Genomic DNA, 20,851 nt, shown 5'->3' on the forward strand with positions numbered 1-20,851 from the left:
ATAATAAAATTATACTTTCCGTGCTGTTAATTATATGCAAATGAAAATTGGGTTCACATTAATGCAAAGAGTTGAATATCCATTTAATCAGATCCTCCCTGCAGGGTCCAATGATAAAAATGACAGAAGACTTGCATTACTAATTCTGAACTTCTCACATTCTGTACCTACTTACCTTGCAAACGAACAGCTACTGTGACACCTGCCTGCTGGGCTGAAGGTTTATGCTGATTAGGTCCTATAGACCTAATGGTAATCCTCCTGAAGGGAAAGTTCACCTCCCTGAGCTAGGAAATCTAAAGAGCAAATCCCTGCAGTAGCTGCAATAATTTAGCTGCTGAAATCAACAAGTCCCTAATATTCAAGATCATTTGATAAGGATTTAGGCTGTAGTCTATTCTAACATGCTGCATGGTGAGGCCACTGATCTGTTGTTTACATCTCACTTCCCTCTCTTAAATCAGCAGCAAAGAGAAGTCTCTCTAAACTATCTGATGACATATATCATCTCCATTGAGTTTTCTTTCCTGAAAAAGAGCTGCTGAGTATCTATCCTTTTCTCAATGTCTATTTTTTTTCTGCTTTCATCTTCACTTCTAATTCTAGCATTGAGAGAAACTTTCCAAGGAATAGAAGGGCAAAAAATCTCCTTGATGTAGATTCTCTGCATTAATAACAGTGACAAGAGGACCCTTAACCCTGTTTAATAGCTAAAAAGACAAGTGGCAGGGGGAAGAAAACAGAAATTTTTACGAATGAGACCATATTATATTATGCTGCCTCACACTGTGACAGCATAGCCTCATGAATTTTCATTTGACATGACAGTTAAGATTGTGCCCTGGGTCTTAGCGCAGGGAATGCAGATTTGCCTTCCTCCCCACTTCATAGAACTGTTCAAATCAGCACCAGGTGGTATGGCTTCTCATGAAGTCATAATTGTAGGGAAGAAGGATGAAAATACTCCCACTCCACCACCTTCAAGTATATTCCTTCATGAAAAAGGTTCAATTCCTTTGGGATAGTAAATACCACTAACCTGAAGAAAGGCTCTCTCACCGTGAAGATGCACAGCTTTGCCCAAAACCCCCAGGCAGTCCTATTTAGCAGGTAACAATGATAAAACTGGGCTGGGGAGAGGGCATTTAGTAGCAGGAGTGATACTTGAAGGGTTAGGTACGTGTCATGGATCTGCTTCCATTCCACCCAAGGCTGCAGAGCTGATAAGGTGAAAGATGCAGACATGATAGTGACAGCAGTGAGCCCTGATGCAAACCCTTCCTCCTGGCTACAGGTAGGAAGGACTTCTCTTGGAGCCAATTGCTGCAGAGGTAGTACACACCTACTGGAAAATCAGGGCCATCTCAGTGCAGCCTTCTCTAGGGTCTGGAGCATCTGTGTGTCTAGAAGGAACTCAGTTACTGTTCTCTTAACAAGATCAATGCAATAAGAAAATATTTCTTTTGATGTGGTCTAAGAAGATCAAAAAAGCATTTGATAACACCATTCAGCCTACCTCATACAGCATCTCTCTCTGTAACAGACTTTCCCATTACTTTTCTTCAAAGCTGTGATCTACAGCAAAACTGGGGTTTAAAAACTGTTTCATTTCCTTGCTTTAGTGGTGGCTAATCTAACACTGGCTATAAAATAAGCACAGAATATTTTGTTTAAAACTTTCTACAGTATATTATACATATTTTGAAAATTCCTTAATTACACATCCAATAAATGCACAAATGTAGAATTCAGAGAGAGTGTATTCTTTCCTCATTAAGGTACAATCACAGTATATATCTGTCAAGTATATAATTAAACCTGTCTATCCATGACAGTGTTTGAGGTGCCACTCTCTCACTTGCAAACAGGAATCTTTATTTCATAAATTGTTGCTCTAACATGGTATAAGCTCCCCTTAGAAGCTTTTTTACTAGATCCATTTGGCTGCTGCCATGAGAAACACAGCTGTAGAAGAGCTGTTTTCTTGAACAAATGTTTGAGGTTTTTTATTTGTTTTTTTTCCAAACACATGCTGTTTTCTTGGTGTTCCTGATTTTATTTTTTTAATAAGCAGGGTTGAATCATTTCAGCCTTCTTCATTAGTCATATTAAAGCCACATTTTTACTTAAATTCATATTTATTCTTAACATCTACTAAAAATTGGAAGAATGCTTTCTTCACTGGATTAAACTCATTGAAGAAGTCAATTTTACTTTCTAAAGAGATGGTGTTCTCTTCCATCTGTAATTTTAAAAAGATACAAAAGACTACAAGACTGGAAGTTTTAAAATTCTGCAATACATGGGGAAAGATACTGAAAATTGTTTAGACACCTAGAGATAGGCTGATGGTTTTTTGGTATCTGCACCTTTGAAAATACAATGTGCTGAGCATAGATATTCACTACATCTAATGTGCTGCAGTTACTGAACAAGGGAACTAACTTACATTTCTTTAGTATGTATTTTTAAAAATCATGTATCCATCTCCTTTTATGTTTTTTTTCTTAAATACTCTAACCAATCACTTAAATTACATTTCATGAAATAAGGTATGCTTCTTGAAAAAACCCTACATAAGAAAGTATCCTCAAAGCAGACACAATTCATCATTCTCTAATGAAATACCAGAAAATGCAAAAATTAACAATATGATTAAACACATATTAAGTGATGTAATTACTCATGCGTATTTTAATATATTCTACTAAAAATATATATAGTATTAATTATTAACATAAGATTGCATCTTTTTGCAAATCAGCATGTTTTAATTGTTTATACCTACCAACAAGACTGAAATTTCTTTAAGAAAATAATTAAGTACAGATTAAAATTAATTATCTAAATACAGGTCTCCTGCCTGCTGACTTAAATCATTATTAAAATTGGTGATTTAAATCAAGTCACCCTACTGTGACCTACCAAAAAAAGTTTTCTGAATTGTAATCAAATAATATGCCGTATTCAGTATTAATTGGAGTGTTTTATGTTAGTCCTGGTTTCTGGAATAACACATGCAAGTGCTTTCCTAGGACTGAATGCTTAATTTCTCATTTCCCCTTTCATTACAGATGTCAGTAACAAGACTTTATTGCATAACATGTACAGTTTCATTCGTAAAGCCGCAAAAGATGGAGGGCATGAAACTACATTCCAAGAGACAGCCTTTCCAAAAATCACTGAAATGTATCAAATGAGTAACAGGCTGACAGAAAGGCAGGCATGGTGTATCTGTATCATCCAAATACCTTAAGTACCCTATAAAAACTCATTGGTCAAATTTGTTCATATCCTGAGATCATTTGTGACCTATTATTCTAACTCAGATTCCATTGATTTGTAATTACCAACAAAATAAACCCTTCGGAGAGTACCTGTACGTCCAACACATACAGTACTTCTAAAGGCTTCTGTGTTCACCATCCCAGCAAGCACACTACATGTGCAGTTGTATGGAACTGTAAATATATGTTTTCCCTTATTGTCTTCATATATTTCACATTACAAAGAACCTTTAAATCTAATGATGCTCACTAGCAAGTCTGCTTTGAATCTCAGAAAAACAAACCTTTCTCCCAGCTTGTGCATTTTGACTTTCAATCTAGTCATGTTTAAATGAGTTTGCATTTGGGTATCTTTCATTTGCATACAGAAATTAATGACAGAAAAAGGGATTTCTTAGGCAAAATCAGATGCAGCCATATAATCTCAAAACAGCATACTGAGATAGCTGTGAATTTTTAAGGAATGGAGACATTTTCTTGATAGAGACTATCTTTGTCAACATTTCAGGAAAATTTTTCACCTCCCACAGATTACCACAACTATTTCATCATTAGGACAAAACTATTACCAGGGCCAGATTATATCTTGAGATCTTTAATTACAAAAATAAGGTAGGGAAACTAGTTCAGCAAGAAATGCAATTGCATCATATAGCTGCCATTAGGAGGATGCAGTTTATAAAAATTATTTTATGCAACTGATGATTTACAGTTTTGTCAGAATGAGATACATTGCATTGACCTTTGGAGCTTTAGTATTGCACAGAAAACAGGGACATAGTGTTTCCTCATTGAGGTATAATCATAGTATATAACTGCCAAGTATATAATTAAACCAGTCTACCCATGAAAATGTTTTGATGTCAATCAAAAATTAGTTTACAAAAAAATAATTAAAAATGAAAAAAATAAATCTACATCTCATGCTATTTCAAACCCCAAAGTCCTGGGAAAGGGACTTCATTACAATTCTGCCAAATCTCCACATTTCTCTGGGTTCTTCTTGGGGTAGCAGAAGAGCAAACAAAAAGATTTTGGCATTATATACCTCTCTACATTTAAAGTTGCAGCAGATGCTATTAGCCAACATATGAACATAGACTTGAGTGACATTGTTGAACCTTCATATTTAATTATTTTCCCATTGCTCTGAAAGAAAAAAAAATACAGCTCCAGTAAAGCCACTCAACTGCATTCACAATTGCAGTGTCTGCTGGAGGCCAAGTGACAAGCTAATATGATAGTCAGCGGTGTGTCGCTTTGAAGTTAATCAAGCCAATACCTACACTTCAGAAATCCTGGGCTGGACTTCAAAAGATTGCAGCAAAGCAGAAAAAAAAATATTAAGGAATCCTGAGGGGGAAAGTATGATGAAGGACAAAGAGTTGCCCATTTCGATAATTATGCAAATGGTCACAAAACTATGTCTGTGAAACTCCAAGACACTAAAGGGAGAAGCATTGATAGGAATGAATTAACTTGATTTGAAATGCAACAAATAATACAATTTGCACAGAGATCATGTCTTTCATAATTTAATCAAAAAGCTTCCCTGCTTAACACAATAGTTTTTAAAACTTAATCCAAGTTAGAGTTACCATTAGTTCCTATTAATTCACCTCTGCTTGTGTGCTACCTTAATAAAATTACTTTTATCAGCCAAAAGTTTGCTGCTTAAGATGGTGTTGGGCATCCACCAAAAAGCTCACAAGATAAAAATCATAATTCCTCAATGAAAAACAAAACATGAGTGACAAAGGAAGAATGCTGTAGTGTGTGCAATTTCTTCCCTTAGTTCTTCAAAGTAAGAAATATCCCAAAATCCTCCAGGGAGGTTTTCAAGGTCACAGAGGAACCTGAATAACTTAGGACACAGACCCATATGTATTTGATCTGGCTGTTTGCCAAGAAAGACTTGATGTCAAAAGATAACATTATGTTCCTCTGAATCATCTGTACTTTCCACGAGAGACAGCAACACAGCTGTTGCTTCAGATTTCATTTTGCAGTTTCCAGGGAGGGTCTTGAGGCTCTGTTTTTGCTCTTACTGCTTGCTACCTTTCAGGCAACAAGATGCACTCTTCCTTTCTGTTACAACAGTTTTTATCACCTCTGGTTTATGTTGCATTTCTCTTCTAGCACTTTGCACTCCCCTACTATAGCCTCAATGTATCATCAGATGTTGGAGTTACTGTTTTATTAGATATGTGTAGTTTACAAAAGAGCTCCCATACTTGAAAAAAAATTCTAAATTGTTATCAATGCAAATAAAAACAGATGCTGAATATTAGTCTTCTCAGGACTAAATGCTTCCAACACACAACTTACTGTGCAGTGTGAAACCATATAAGAGGACTGCTTGTTTTACCAGAATGTCATGCTGCACCTTGCTAGCATCCTTCCCAAAAAGCTTCATACACAAAATAAAAGCCTTGAAACAAAGCTAAGTTGCCAGAGCAGGGTCAGGCAGAGGAACTATCACAACCCAGCGACTTATCTGTCCTCATTCTGTGAACTATAAATCAGGAAAAAAAAAGAGGAGGTACTCAGGTGGGCCATGACAGAAATGGTAAATCCCACAGCTAATAGAACAGAAAATATTAAAACACAAATATGTTATTTTAATACAATATTAATTTAGGTGCACAATAATGAATATTTATGAAATTATCTTAAAATTTATATTAGCCTATAAGCTTTCTTTTTGCAAATAAAGACACTCACTGGGAAGAACAACAGTTGACTCTTCAGACACTTGGCCTCTGTTCACTGCTGTACAGTTTGGAAAATTTTAGCGATTGTTGAAGCTAAGAAAATTAGAGAAGGTGCAGGGCAGTAGCCTGTCATCAGCCCAGCCCAACACTGCTCTTGCAGGTTTCTTCCTTTTCTCCATCCTCTTCCCTTACTTGGTTTTACCAGCATGCTCAAAGATCAGGGCACAGATTGCCTGACACCCTGACTTTATGAGGGGATCTTCCTTCCCTGAGATTCTTGCTCTGTAACATCAGTGCTTAGGAAGAGAGAGCGGCTGAGCACACAGATCACAGTGAAGCAGCTACTCAGGCCCATATAGTCTTTCACTATTTTTCTTTTCAACTCAGGCAAGACTAATATGTAGGTTTTGGTAGCTGGGTAATCTTTTGGATCTTGTTCAATGGTTTAGAAAGCAAGCAGAGGGCGAGCTGTTGTATTTCAGACAGATAAAAAGAACTCAGTAAGAAGGATTTTTTGCACCATTTTGCCTAGTTTGCTGATAAACACAGACCGTTGCACTCAGAGGGATGGGGAATTTATAAGGCTTGGCACATTTGTTGTACTACTAAGGCGTTCACATACCCACACACACAAAAAAAAAAAAAAATCCAAGTTTTAATCAGGCCATGAGCAGTAGCACAGCCTGCTTCCAATGCACATTTGTCAAATGCACAGAAATTAGGATTGGGTCCTAGCATTACACATCTACTGCACACAAAATGTGCTTGACATTGTGCTGGCTCACAAAATTAAAACTAATTGTCACCACTGCCAGCCAAGTCAGGACATAAGATGCGACATCCCTCATCAGCTTTCTCAGATATCAAACACTAAATACCAGGGGAAAATATCCCTTTGGAAAGCTATGTCAACATGCAAATTTACCTTAAGAAGATGTTCAGAAACGTGTTACAGGAAAATTTGAATTTACAACCAGCATCAATAAAACTTCCAAAGGACTACAAAGTCTCACCGAAATTCAATGGCAAATTAATACCAAAATTCCATAGGCTTCCTAAATAAATTTCAACCTAAATAAATTTTAACCAAATTATAATTATTAAAATCTGATTTGGATGTTGGGATCAGCATGACACCATAATATTTCCAAGTGAAATATCTATTCTATAGACATCCTTCAAGTAGCACTGTTGGCTCTCTGACTTAGTCTTCCTACTCCCTCTGTGGGCAATTGGAGCTTGAACTCATTTGGATTTTCTTGCTTCATTTTATTATTTTGATGGGGCAATAAATTAAAACTCAGTATAGCAATACAATTGATAATAAACTTAAGTTTCTCCTAATCATTTTGTTAGGAAAAAAAAGTCACATGTTGCCCTTATTCCTAAATATTTTCACTTCAGCATGATCCTTTCAACACTTAACGATCATTTTCTTTGATAGCTCACATTCAATAGGAATAAGAACAACATGCCTCTGAATTCATAGTCAAGCAAAATTTGAATTGAACCCAGATTCAAACTGTAGAGACATTCATAAGCATTGAAACATAGAAGATGGATGGTTGTTGAGTTTCAAAAGCATCTGAAGACAGTCAATTCTGAAAATCCCTCATGGCATCTACTTGTACTTGTGTTGTCAAATATCTTGAAGTCTGGCTTGAATTAACTTTGCTGAAAATATAACAATATTTACGGGTAGCTAGAATTTTTATCTGATTTTTAAAACTACTGAAAACCCCATTGTTCTCACCTAATTTGGGCTGGAGGTTTATTCAGATGATGAAATAGAGCTTTAGCAGCTATGAGCAAGATTCTTACTCCTGAAATACTTGACTAGATTTTGGAAGGAGAGGGAAAACAAACAGCTTCATTGTCCTGTAAAATGCTGAACCAGCCACCTTGCTGATCATGTCAAAACAGCTCCCATTTTGAGTACCTAGTCTGGCTAAAATGACTCTTCTATTGCCAGGTAGGTTAAAGATGCTGAATGACTCAAGAAAATGAGAGGCCCTCACTGGCCTCTGAATGGAAAAGAATCAGAACAAGGCAGCATGGCTTTGTGTTTAGACCCCCCAAGCTACCACTTAAAACTGTGTGTACCCACAAGGACAAAAGTTAGCAGGGAAAGGTTCAGTTCAGAACATTTTATATCATCACCCTGGTGATGTTTTTCAGCACACTTAATTCCTTACTCAGATACTTTGCTTACATTTGGAATGCTCAGCAACACAGAGTTACAGCTAACAGAGCAGTGAGAGCCTCTCTGCACACCGGAGTAAATGCTCTGCCACACAGAACCATGGTGATTTCCAGACAACACTATGACATCTGCTCCATCGTGTAAAAATGAGACTTGACAAAGCCCAACTTCAATTCATTTTAAACCCTCATTTCAAGACCCCATTTTAGATCCTCTTGCTGTATATTTCACTTCCCCAGCTACTTAACATGCACATTGGACCCTCCAACACTGAGCCATATAGATTTGTCTTTGTCTTTTGTGTTAATTATTAGCTGCTGCAGAGCTGTCTCTGTGGGTGAACGCACACAGAAACAAAGGCGGTAAGGTTGTAAAACCTTTTATCTCTATCAGGGCACATTATTTGATAAGGTGCTAAGCTAATAGCAATGCATGTCAAATTGTGTTTAGACAGATCAGTGTGCTGGGAATTGGAGGTTATATTTGTCTCTGCAAACCAGCACCTGCAGAAGCAAAGAGAAATTCATACTAATATTCACAACACTATGTAAACCATAAAGCATCTAAAGTGGTTATTTTACAAATGGCTCTAAGATAACAAACCTCTGTCAGTTTATTCTTTTGAGCTTTAATCATTCATGTTCTCATAAAAGCTGTGAAAATAGGAAACTGAACAACAGACAATAAGCAACACTATATGGCCTATGAATTTGGAAGCATGTCTGAGCACCCAACTGGAGACACTAATTTTGCAGTAAGATCTAAACATCTCTCCTTGAGAAATGACAAGGGTGGGTATTAAGGTATCCAAAGCTGACAAAACAGAACACTTAAAAAAAACATTCTGCATGTTAAAAGTAGTAACATGGTGTGAATTTAAATCCAAAAAATAATTTGTATCTTCTGAGTTTTGGAATTTATTTTTTGTTTTACCTGTATTTGCCTATTTCCCTCACAGATACCTCTATTCTGATTTTAGCTAACTACACTAAATGTAATGCAGCATCTGGAGAACACAACTTCAAGGAAAGGCAACAAAAACATCACTTGTCCCAAATGTGAACAGATGGTAACAGGACCCAGTCAGCCTGAAAAACACACTGTGGCTCTTCCTCTACAGACCTTTACCTTTTCAGATAGCTTTGTCAACTTGCACATTTGAAACCCGAGTCTTGTTAATCAAGGCTGTATAAGTTGATTGCCAGAATCTCTTTCAAAACCCTAAAGAGTTTTTTTTCATGTGAAGATCTCGAAATATCACAAGGAGTTACCCCAAATGCTAGGTGTCTAACTTAATCAAGATTGTAACCTTTATGTATCTCAGTCACTGGAACCAATACACACATTTAGGGAATAGATTTCAGATACTCAAGGATGGCTTCAGCACAGTTAAAAATTGGACAAAGCTTGAAATAATTAAGGTTCAGATAATCTGAATTATTCTACACAAAGTTGAAATTATTTCTCCTTCTGTGCATACCCCATGTTCCTCCTGAAATTAACATCTTACACTTTTAACAGTTCAGTACTAAAAACTGCACTTGCAGAGCTATACTAGATACTAGAGCTTACATGATTGTGCGAGAGTTTATATCTAACAGGATATTTACACATTTTTGTTCTGGCACGAGCTAACAGGCAAATTTGGGTGAAAAATGCCACACTAAAAAGCAAATAAAGCAGATGAGTTTTTTCTTCAATCCCCTTTTCAGGAGAACTGTTTATTAAACATCTTTAATATGAGTAGCAGTAATATAACTTCATTCTTCTTCTTAGTTCTGAAAATTAGGCTTCTAGGAAAAAAAAAACCAAAACAAAAAACAGAACAAAAAAACCAACAACAACAACAAAACCAAACAAAATAAAAAACAAAAAACCCACACCAGTCCTAATGTTGTCTATAATTACTATTAATTTAAGATTTTCTCTGCTGGAACACCTTTAGTACTAGTTCACTAATACTGCATATTGTCTACATCAGCACTGATACTAGCCTGCTTTGCTTTTAGTGGAAGCCAAGAAGAAAAATACTGATGGTATCTTGCTCAAACTAGGAATCCAGTTTCTACCTGGTAAGAATAACCATAAGAATAAGCTGGAAGACATGTAAATTAATTGTATGAGAATCAGTAAATGAGGGAAGCAGCTTCTGCTTCTAGGACACAAATTCTCCCTTTCTGACCAGAAGACCATAGGAGCTGCAGATGCCATACACAGAAAAATCTTCCCTCTCAACTTGCTTTTAACTGTGTGTCTGGAGAATTAGAAACCTTCTGTGTGCTCCCCAGTCTTCTGAGCACTATAAATACTCAATCCTCAGAGAAATTGATTTTTCCCACTTAAGTTACCCAATCACAAGTTCATCAGCATCATCCAAGCTCTTGATTTTGGACACAGTGAGGAGAAGATGAAAAAAATTCAGGGTGCAGCCCAGGTCCTTCCATTTGAATAAGCAGGCCAGCAAATAGGCAAATGGCAGCAGCAAAACATATGAGAATTAATAAACCATTACACAATGCTTTTCATCCAAACATGTGCAAGTGGGTAAACAGAAAGTTCATAATTGCTATTCCCATTTTAAAGGTTAAGGCATGCAACTCATACAGAAATGAAAACACTTATCCCAGGAGGCCAGCAGCAAGGAAATACACATCTCCAGTCCTCCTTTCCCTGTTCTGTTCCAAATTATTCTGTTCATCCTTGGAAATAAACATGAACCACCTACTTTTTTCCCACTCCTACTAAATAGAAAGTTATATTAATACCTTGTAAAATCCATCCTTCTCTAACTCTGCTATTATGTAAGGTTGATAAACAAAATATAACTATTGAGTCAAAACATGAGGAATCATTTCTTACAATATTGATTTTAACAACATCACTAGCTTGTATGTTATACCATTTAAATACACTTTCCAGTCATATCAATATGCTTGCATAGGGCTTCTAAGCCACAAATATATGTAATTCATAAGAGCGTGACACTTCAGTGAGAGGATGTAAATGAGAGCAAACAGCACAATCCAGACAGAGAAACCTCATCCACCCACTAAGATGGGTTGTGCAATGTCACATTTTCCAGCCTATTTCTCTTAAACATGTTTTGCACTTTCTAGGGCTAAAAATAACTATTACATTAGAAAAAGGGCAGTGTCAGAAACTAGTGCTTGCTGGCAAACTGCTTTCTCTCCCCCAGACACATCATTCTTTATTTTTGATAGAAACAATTTATCTGTAGCTTTTCAGACACATTTAACACAGCTGTTAAATGGCCATACTCAATATGAAATAAGCCGAAAACTATTTATTTTTTCTTGTGCAGATCTAATCAGATCAATTCTGCTTTTACTGACATCTTTGTTTGTCAAGTGGCTGAAAGAAATTTTCCAGCTGCAAAACTAGTGAGGATAGAGTGACTTTCAAAGTGAATACATATCTGCAGACACCTAAACACATTTTTTCCATCTGTGTATTTAATAAGAATATGCATTTATTGACTAAGTTACCACAGTGGAAAAACAATGCAACAACAAATCTCTCCTCCATCATAAACAGAGATATCATCTTCACAAGCCCACGTTTTGTCTTACTCTCATGACATGACGACAAAATGAAACTGACTATGAAAAAAAGCTATGTGTTAAAAACCGATTTTTTTTGTAGAGACCTCTAAGCCCTTTAAAAACAATTAACCCTTGATACATAGAACCTAAACATGATTACTCCTCCAGAATTTTTCACAAGAGTCCAGTACACTTAGTCTAAGCATCAGTTCAGAAATTAGTTCCTAGGTCTTTTTCTTTATTAACAATATAACACAGAACAGTCTTCGACACACTTCACCGACACTGAAATATACAGGAGTTGTTATTTTTCCTTAGGAAAAAGGACATATGTACCTGCTTCTTTAGACTGGGTACCTTATTTAGTGTTTCCATAAAAATCCAATTGAAAAAATAATCATATATCAACATATACCTGAGCACTGAAATAATTAACAGTGTTAAGCAAAAGTCACCAAATAGTGCCACCTGCTGTAACGTGTCCAACAGTGCCAGCCAACAGGCTTGTTCTCCACCTCCCGAAATCTAGCCAAACACCTTCATTCAAAGGAAAGACTAAACAGCTACAGAGAGAAAGGAACAAAGAAACAAACAAACATCATTTAACAGCCCTGCTGGATTCGGAGTGTTATAAATAGTCTGTTGTTCCAGCGTCTATCTGCTTTTGTAGTGCCGCCCAGATCAGTAAATAGGCAGCAATCTGCATTAAGAAATCCTCATACAAACCCTGATCCTCATAGGCTGATGCTGATGAGCTCACATGTGAATGCCTTTAGGAGCTTAATTTATGAACAGCTCATTAATAAGTGTGATATGTTACTACTGAGATTCTAACAAGAACCTCCTACAGGTTCCAGATTAATGGTTTCGCAGTTGAAGAAACAGAACAAATTGCACTGCCACAACCTGTGCGTCACAGAAATCAACAGCAAAATTCCCAAGATATTTCTACAGTATTTAAAAACAACTAAGATAAAATTTCATTATAAACTATAAGACAATCAGGGCAGTAGGAAACCCTAACCTGGGTATTTACATTTTGTGTTCATGAGAATGAGAAGTAATTAGTGAAAACATGAAAATATGTTCAGGAGATAAGTGAACCTGAGTGTGTCCAAAAGACAATATTATTAATTCCTAAAATAGCTACAGCTCAGATGAGAGAGACAGGATATTTTTAAGGTGGTCTTCCTACAATTTTCACAGGACCCTGAGAAACAGGTGTAACAGTTCACACAGCAGAAGATGAACTGAACTCACACGGAGTCAAAAACAAAGCTAGGTTTCTTCATGCCCATGATGATAAAATCCACCCTAACACAAGTAAAGTGAGCTAAATATATTGAAACAACATATTCACCCCTCATGTGGGTAGAACAAGCTTTCTATACTGGCATAAATGTCTTAGACTTGAAGCTGACCAAATGAATGAGGTTGACATCCCATCTAATCACAGCAAAGTAGCTCTCAGCGCTTGGTTTTTGGATCCTTTACCTGGGGCCAAGAGTTCCACCTCCGCCGAGCTTTACAATTGCTACAAGCCATTTTATCACCACCACCTCAGAAGTGAATCAAGTTACTCATTACAAGCATATCAACCTAGCAGTTAACCAAACACAACATGAGTTAAATGAATCAAAATGGATAGAAAATACTGCATTAATGTAAATTTTTATTAACAGAACCAAGGATATTTCTGTGCTACTTCTATCACTAATTTTTGATTAATATCTCTACATGACTTGTAATTTTGCAAAAATTAAGTGCCGATTGATTTGTATTTTCTAAACCATGATGAAATTGCAGTTCAAAGTGTTATGTCACAGGTAAAACTATAAAAAGCCACATCACTAATGACAGTAATGGAAAAACATCCATTAATTACTTGTACACTTATAATGTAATTTTTTTTCCTTTTTTTAAGGCACTGCTTTTCTGTCTTGTGAACTGACTTCACTCAATATAGATGGATCAGGTGAAAATACTGGAAAGCCAGATTTTTCATATATCCCTAAGGAGCCCTTCTCCTTGGCTCTCTGCAAAGGAACTCTAAATCAGGTAGATACCGAACTGAAGGCTGCTACAATATCCCCTGCACAGTTATTCATATTCTGAATAACTAAGCTCTAAGCTCTCATATCTTTTCACTAGGTGAGATCTAAGCCTTCAGGCTTCCCATGTCTCTGTGCTCTTTCAAGCTCTATTGCTGTGACCGAGTAAAAAACTTCATGCTGTTATGATACAAAAGTTAGTGTTTGCACAGAAATTAGCCTTTCCACTAACATCAAAAAATCCCAACATACTGCAATTCCAAGTAAACTATTTCCTTGAAAACTCATGTGATAAAAAGGATGTGCATATTGTTCATACTTGGAGTTCAGTACTAGACAGTTTCAGAGCACCTGGGCTTGTTAACACTTGCCACTGATTAGCACCTTCATATAAGGTTATGGAAGTATTTTTTAAGGCATTAAAGGAATTAAAATGGAAAACATCCTTACAATATAAAGTTCTAATTTCTTAATACAGATGAATGAACTTATCAGGCACTGAAACATTAAGGGCAACATCCTTAACTTTAGGTATGGTAAAGCATACAACTCCTAATTCATGCATTTGAGGAAACAGCTGCCTTTAAAGAGGGACTGAACACATGGCCTTAGAGATCAAAATGTGACAAAAATTTTCAAAATCAATTGCTGTTACAAACCCCCAGTTAAAAAACAACATTTGGACATTCTTTCTGAAGCATCAACTAAATGAAAGAAATAAAAAAAATAGTCTAAAATTATAGTTCCATAATTCTAGCTTTCAGGTTATCTTGAAATGACAAACATCAAGTTTTTGCTTGATTTTCAACTGCACTAGTGACCCAGAAATCACAAAATGGTGTAGTGAAAGAGGACTCACCTGGCAATTACCACAGCCTCCCATATTCAGGAATACTAAAGTGTAATCTAAAGCAATTATTAGAACTGTCCAAGGTAGAGCACTAGTTTCATATTAGCATATATAATTTCTGAATATTATCACTAAGCCACTACCCATAGGAGCATAAACCACATGCTTAACTCCTTTATCACAGAGAGCAGAGACCTAAAAGCTACATAACTGCATATAATCCACACTGCCACCATTTCTACATCACTTCTAAAAATATCCATTTGTATTCAACAATTAAAAACAGCAGATTCTTGGATGCTACATAGGATCAATCTTGAAGTAGTGTGTATTCATCTGCAGCCTAGGAATAAAGGTGGCTCTGAGAGATGCAGGTTGATACTCTGACTTTAGGACTATCCAATGAACACTGTTCTAAACATCTTCAGTAAGATGTCACTTAATATAGTACATAGTTTTTGTCACATTTATGCACAGAAAAGCAATTTCAATTGGAACAAATTCAAAAAGGACCTATTACAGTGATTAGGAAAAAGGGAGTATCAGCAAAGTGTAGTTAAGAGTGGATAGCTTTATTTTGCTAAAAAAATTAATTCTGACAAAGAATATCTGACCTCATAATATCAAGGAGGGATAAAAACCACTTAAGACAGATTACAGATCAAACATCTTCACTTTAGTCACACATACTATCCCAACTAGTCCTGCAAGAGTACACCTTCAGAGTAGCTAGTACAAGAAATATGTTTGGGTTCTTTTAAGCTGAAGACAGAAACCATCTTTGTATTTGAATCCCCATGTATCTGATGTGGCCTCTCAAAGAGAGCACCTAAAATGCAACTAGATTATTGTTTGTTTTCATTATCACTGCACCCATGAATCCCCTACCTCCAGACCGTAACGGCTACCTACAGAAATCTGGAGAGGATACACTTGTCCCACAGTCAGCACAGAGTCCATTCTGCATAAAAGAATCAAAGAGGAAGAAAACCACTTCCTCTGAACTAGTGGAAACTGCATGCAGCTCATTAAAGAATTTGGGTACTGATGCTTTTAATGACAGTAACATATTCCTCTTGCAGCTAAAATTTAATTTATCTAGACCATTCTATCTATAACATTCTTTGTCAAGATTATATTTAGAGATGATCTGCACTTTGTTTTGGTGTTGAGGATTTTTGATGTTTGTTTGTGGTTTTTATTTTGCTCTTACTTTTATAGTGCTGCAATCCAAAGAATCACCTTGTAACTAAATTAATAAACCTATTGAACACCATTGTCACAACAGGATCACTGATGTATGATATTGCCCTTCTATGTCTTACATACACAGACATATTTTAAGTCTTGATAAAATATTTCTTACTGTTGTATCACAGGGAGACCATGTATTATATACATACATTTATATGTATGCATGCAAAAGATATTCTGTGGATCCCTCTCAACTAGATGCCCAATATAAAATTATATGCAATAACTAGGCAGCTACTTGGTCAGCCAGTCTGAAAGTCCTTCCCAAAACTTGCTTATTCATTCAATAGTCGGCTTACAAAAAGAGAGTGGTTATGGAGCATGGTCCTTTTTGTGCACTCACTTCTACAAGATATCCATGGTCTAGCAGGGAAATTACCTGGCAGGTAACTTCAAAGACAACTAGCAGGTTGAAATAATTCCTGCCTTCAGTAGGAAAACTTGCTCCAGATTTCTCACAGCAAAAAAAACGTACAGTGTTTGTCCAAGGCCCATTTGATTTGTTTGTGGCTAAGCTTCTTTCTCTCACTGCTGAGGCATTATGTGGAAAATAAATTGAAAATCCTGAGAGTTTGCAGTTGGGTAATTGGCAGCAAAGGGGCATCACAAACTGCCGTAAAGCACCATTTAAGGCATGACTCACTTTTCTGATTTGTATTATAATTGTTAAAAATGTTCATCTTGACTGTAAATAGAGTTCAAAAAAACAGTTTATTAACAAATATATGTTTCCAGATACAAATATAGTGTTAGAGTAGTTGATTTTAATTGCAAACTCATATTCAGTTGCTAAAAATCAATATTTGAGATTATGGTTTTAAAACCACAAAGGAGTTGTTAATTTTTACTTCTCTGTTACAACAGTGACAATTGCTGCACTCATGAATACTTTTATGCATGTCAAAAGGAGCTCCTTCAACTCCTGACTGTTCACCAAGCAGCTTGAGAACACATACTCCAACAGCTGCTTTCTTGAAAGGACAAGTAAAAATAAAAAGAATTAAGCAGAAATTGTGCTTTAAAAAAAGACCATGAGGGTTTGTGTATCCTTTGCAAGGCTTTATGCTTCTTCAAACTACTTGGAAACCAACTTGCAAGATAATGAACAGAAGCAACATCACTCCATAGCGAGTTCTAAAAAGCACATTCTGACCACTTACTGTGTTGTAAGACTATAGATATGAAAATTTTAAGAAACAGCATATGGGGCAGTCATTGTCTTTACCAAGGAAGTATAATGCTTAATTTACATCACCACACTGCTGCCTTGCTCTCTGCCTGGGGCAGAGACTGATGGTGCTGGGCACAAACACATCTTTCTTGTCAATCCTCCTTGTCTCTTTGGTACTCTTATCTTAATTCTTCTCTTTTTCCCCCTCTTCCCATTTCTATTTTTGGTCACCCTTCACCTTTCCCTTTACCAAACTTTCACACTTAACACCTCTATCTCAATTCATTCAGCCATTCTCTTCCTTCCAACCCTGCCAAGTCCTTTTTCTTCATATTTTCCATGCAATGAGCTTTGTGTATCCTCTGAAGGTAGCAATCTACATAAAGATCACATTCCTCTGTTCAGCTGAGTGACCCAAAATTAAATGGGGACATCATAAGTCTCAAGTCCAAATCATTAGCAAACAGGGAAAGCTCTTGACCATTTTACTGTCTATGGACACAGACCAAAAAAACCCAAAAAAAACCCACCAAAAACCATTCCACGAGAAAAACATTTGCACATCTTCAAGCCAGAGATGCACAGATACTCAGATTACAAGTTGTGACTGTAATACATCTACATTAGCTATGAATGCCTAACACCAACTCTGGTATTCTCCCTCTCTGCTCAATAGATAGCAACAAGGAAATTTATGTTAACCTTATGTACACTATAGAATATAGAATAGGAGGCAAAAATTAGCATTACATTATGTTTCCTATGTTGGTATAAGATGTTTACACCAACGGGTCAATAAATCCAGGGACTCACTGGTTTGCATTAGTAAGTAGCTAGAGTAAACTACCAGAAGTGAAAACTCACTTATCAGCAACTAGTGTTAGGAACAGCCAAAAGTGATAGTAAGCTGTAATTTGCTTCCAATAGTAATATTAGTCACAATTTTTACAGTTTTACCTTGCTGCTCCTGAAAACAGTGAAAACTGGCAACTGAGGCCATACAAACGCATCTAAAATAGCAAAGAAAAAAAAAAACTGGGGGACTGGGAGATAGGGGGAGGGTGTTTTTCCATTTTTTTTTTTGTTTTGGGGAAGGGGAGTGTGTTTGTGGTTTTGTTTCCAAAATGCAATGGTATCAAATCAGGCCCAACGACCTTTTATAAGCACATGCCTTCCAATAAACACTAGGAAGTTTTTAATCTTTTTTTCTTAGAAAAGGGCATAATTCTTCAGAAAGCACACATACAACTTTTGATGCCATGAAAGTTCAAGGCAGATGTAAAAAGATGCAGGCAGTGGATTCAGGATATTGCCAATTTGGCTACCACTTCCTGGCTTTATTCTGTCTGCCTATTTTGTGACTAAGCCAGCCAAGTGGAAAATGCTGATAGCAAATAAAATATACAGAAGAATGAGTAGTTTCAGCCATTAATTGTACTTGAGAAGAAAATCCAGTACCTGGTAAAAAATTATATTTTGTATAAGTCATATTTAAAAATCATAACTGTCAGAGAAATGCTAGAAACCACAAGACATAACATGGACACATCCATAGTTTTGCAGCCAGACAGAGCAGGTATTCCAAGCCTTTGGCAAGAACATAGCATCTGCTACACCTCCTCTAGAGCATTAAGGTTTCTCTGGCACTAGTGGCAATGTGCCACTTTTGGAAGGAAAGCCATCCATCAGCTAGACTGTTTCAGACCCACTTACAGCTTATGTTAATGTGCACATGAAATGAAATCCAATTAGACTACAGCGTCCAAATTCACAGCCAAACTTCCTATGAAGTTTAACCCCTTCTTTGCAAGGGAAAAACATCTGCAACCTTGAGATGAATAATTCTTTTCAAGCCACATCTTGATTTTGAAGTCTTTACTTCCAATTCCATGAATTCTGGGAAAACATTTGTACCAAACTCCAAGTGTCGTGGGCAGGGGGCTGTGAGGTGTAGACACAACAGACCAAACACTGTACTACTTTGTCAGAAACTGGTTTTGCTTTTATCTCCCAGAGCAGCATTTCAGATTCCATATTTGCCCACAGCATTTTGCCTTACAGAAATGAAAATCAAAACCAAAACATTCTCTCCCCAGAGGGCAATTTTTAAGCTGATGCTTTATATATTACAGGACTCTTCTCATTCCAAAAGGATATTCAAACTGCTAGCTAGGTCTGATCTATAAAACTTAGGCATATTTTAGCACAAGCTTAATTTTAATATTCTTCAGGGTCCCCTTTACTACAGTAATCCTAATTACTGTCAGTTTGAGGCATAGAAGGTTGACTAGAGAAGCAGCACCTTTTGGCAAGAGCGTTGTACACAGTAAATATATAAAGTATATCTTTGTTCATCTTGTACTTTCTTTGGTTTATAACATCTCCTAAGACTAAATGAAATCTATCATCCTTCAGCAAAAAATGGCATCCTCCCTCTAACCTCTAACGTTTGGGGTCCTTTTATTTTATAAAATGTTGTTGTGGTTTACCCCAGCAGGACACTAAACACAACCCAATCACTTATCTACTCCCTTACACAATGGGACGGGGAGAAAAATCAAAAGAGTAAAAGTGAGAAAACTTGTGGGTAGACGTAAAGCCAGTCCAATAAAATGTAAAGCAACAGCCACATGTGTGAGCAAAGCAGAACAAGGAATTGATTCACCACTTCCCATGGGCAGGCAGGTGTTCAGCCATCCCTGTGAAAGCAGGTCTCCCTCACACACAATGAGGACTTGGGAAAACCAACTCCATCACTTGAATGTCTCTCCTTCATCCTCTCCCCTTGGTTTCATATGTTGAGCATGACACTATACAGTAGTGAATATTCCTGTGATCAAGTGGGGTCAGCTGTTGTAGCCTCACAATTTCTTATGCACCTCCAGCCTCCTTTCTGGTGGGCTGGGATGAGAAACTGGAAAGAACTCAGAGGAATTTCTCAGAGAAATTGCTGCTCAGCAGTAACAAAAAACCTTCTTATATTATCAAATCACAGGCCATACTAATTGCTATGAAGAAAATTAATTCTAACCCAGACAAAACCAGCCCAAATATTAATAAGATGAAAACTAGAGTCCAGAAGAATTAAATTCCTTTTCAGAACTGCATGTTTATTTAAACCAGCACATAATCAACTTATGGACACACCACGAGGGTTCAAGTACATCAGACACTAGATGGTGGCAACTGGGAAAGACATGACCCCCTCTTCCATGAGTGTTTGGCATCATGCCCCCATTTCCTCTACCATTTATATGGTTTTCATAAGCACATCCAAAACATGTCTTGCAACAAGATCATTTACATTTTAGTGTTCTCTGCAACATTCTACCTTAACTGGCCCCTAGCATTCCTGTACTTGTCCCTAGATAGCATTCACCTCACACAGCAAGTACAGGAAGTATTGGTGCCACCCAACAAGGAGATAGGGGCCACCTGAGTCTTTTACTTGAAAAATGAGTTGTGGATTTTTTCAGCTGTTGCACCAATTTTCTTGTAATATAGGCATGTCCAGAGCCTAGCAAAGAGAGGCTCCAGCTACATATCGACTAGCATGCAAACAATAATATAAATTTTCCTGGGATAAGCTCAATCGGTACACGTATGGATAAATAAGCCTTAAAACAAAGATGACACAAATAGAAATACACTTCTAATCCACAGTAACTGTAGCTATTTGAAGACAAATTCTAACTATATAAATGTGTTAAGAAGGTGACAGAGTAGTCTGCTTTGTCTCTTTCGGCATTCTTTATCTA

At 36.8% G+C, this 20,851-nt stretch overlaps 1 long non-coding RNA gene across 1 annotated transcript; it reads left to right on the forward strand.

The window, feature by feature from the left end:
• Nucleotides 1–957: 957 nt before the first annotated feature.
• LOC135305858 (uncharacterized) lies at nucleotides 958–16,916 on the forward strand. The gene is made up of 4 exons (XR_010366847.1): nucleotides 958–1,110; nucleotides 10,214–10,276; nucleotides 13,692–13,825; nucleotides 16,787–16,916. It is a non-coding gene; the product is annotated as an uncharacterized LOC135305858 (long non-coding RNA).
• Nucleotides 16,917–20,851: the final 3,935 nt, after the last annotated feature.

This window comes from Passer domesticus, chromosome 8 (assembly GCF_036417665.1).
Source record: "Passer domesticus isolate bPasDom1 chromosome 8, bPasDom1.hap1, whole genome shotgun sequence".
Taxonomy (NCBI): domain Eukaryota; kingdom Metazoa; phylum Chordata; class Aves; order Passeriformes; family Passeridae; genus Passer; species Passer domesticus.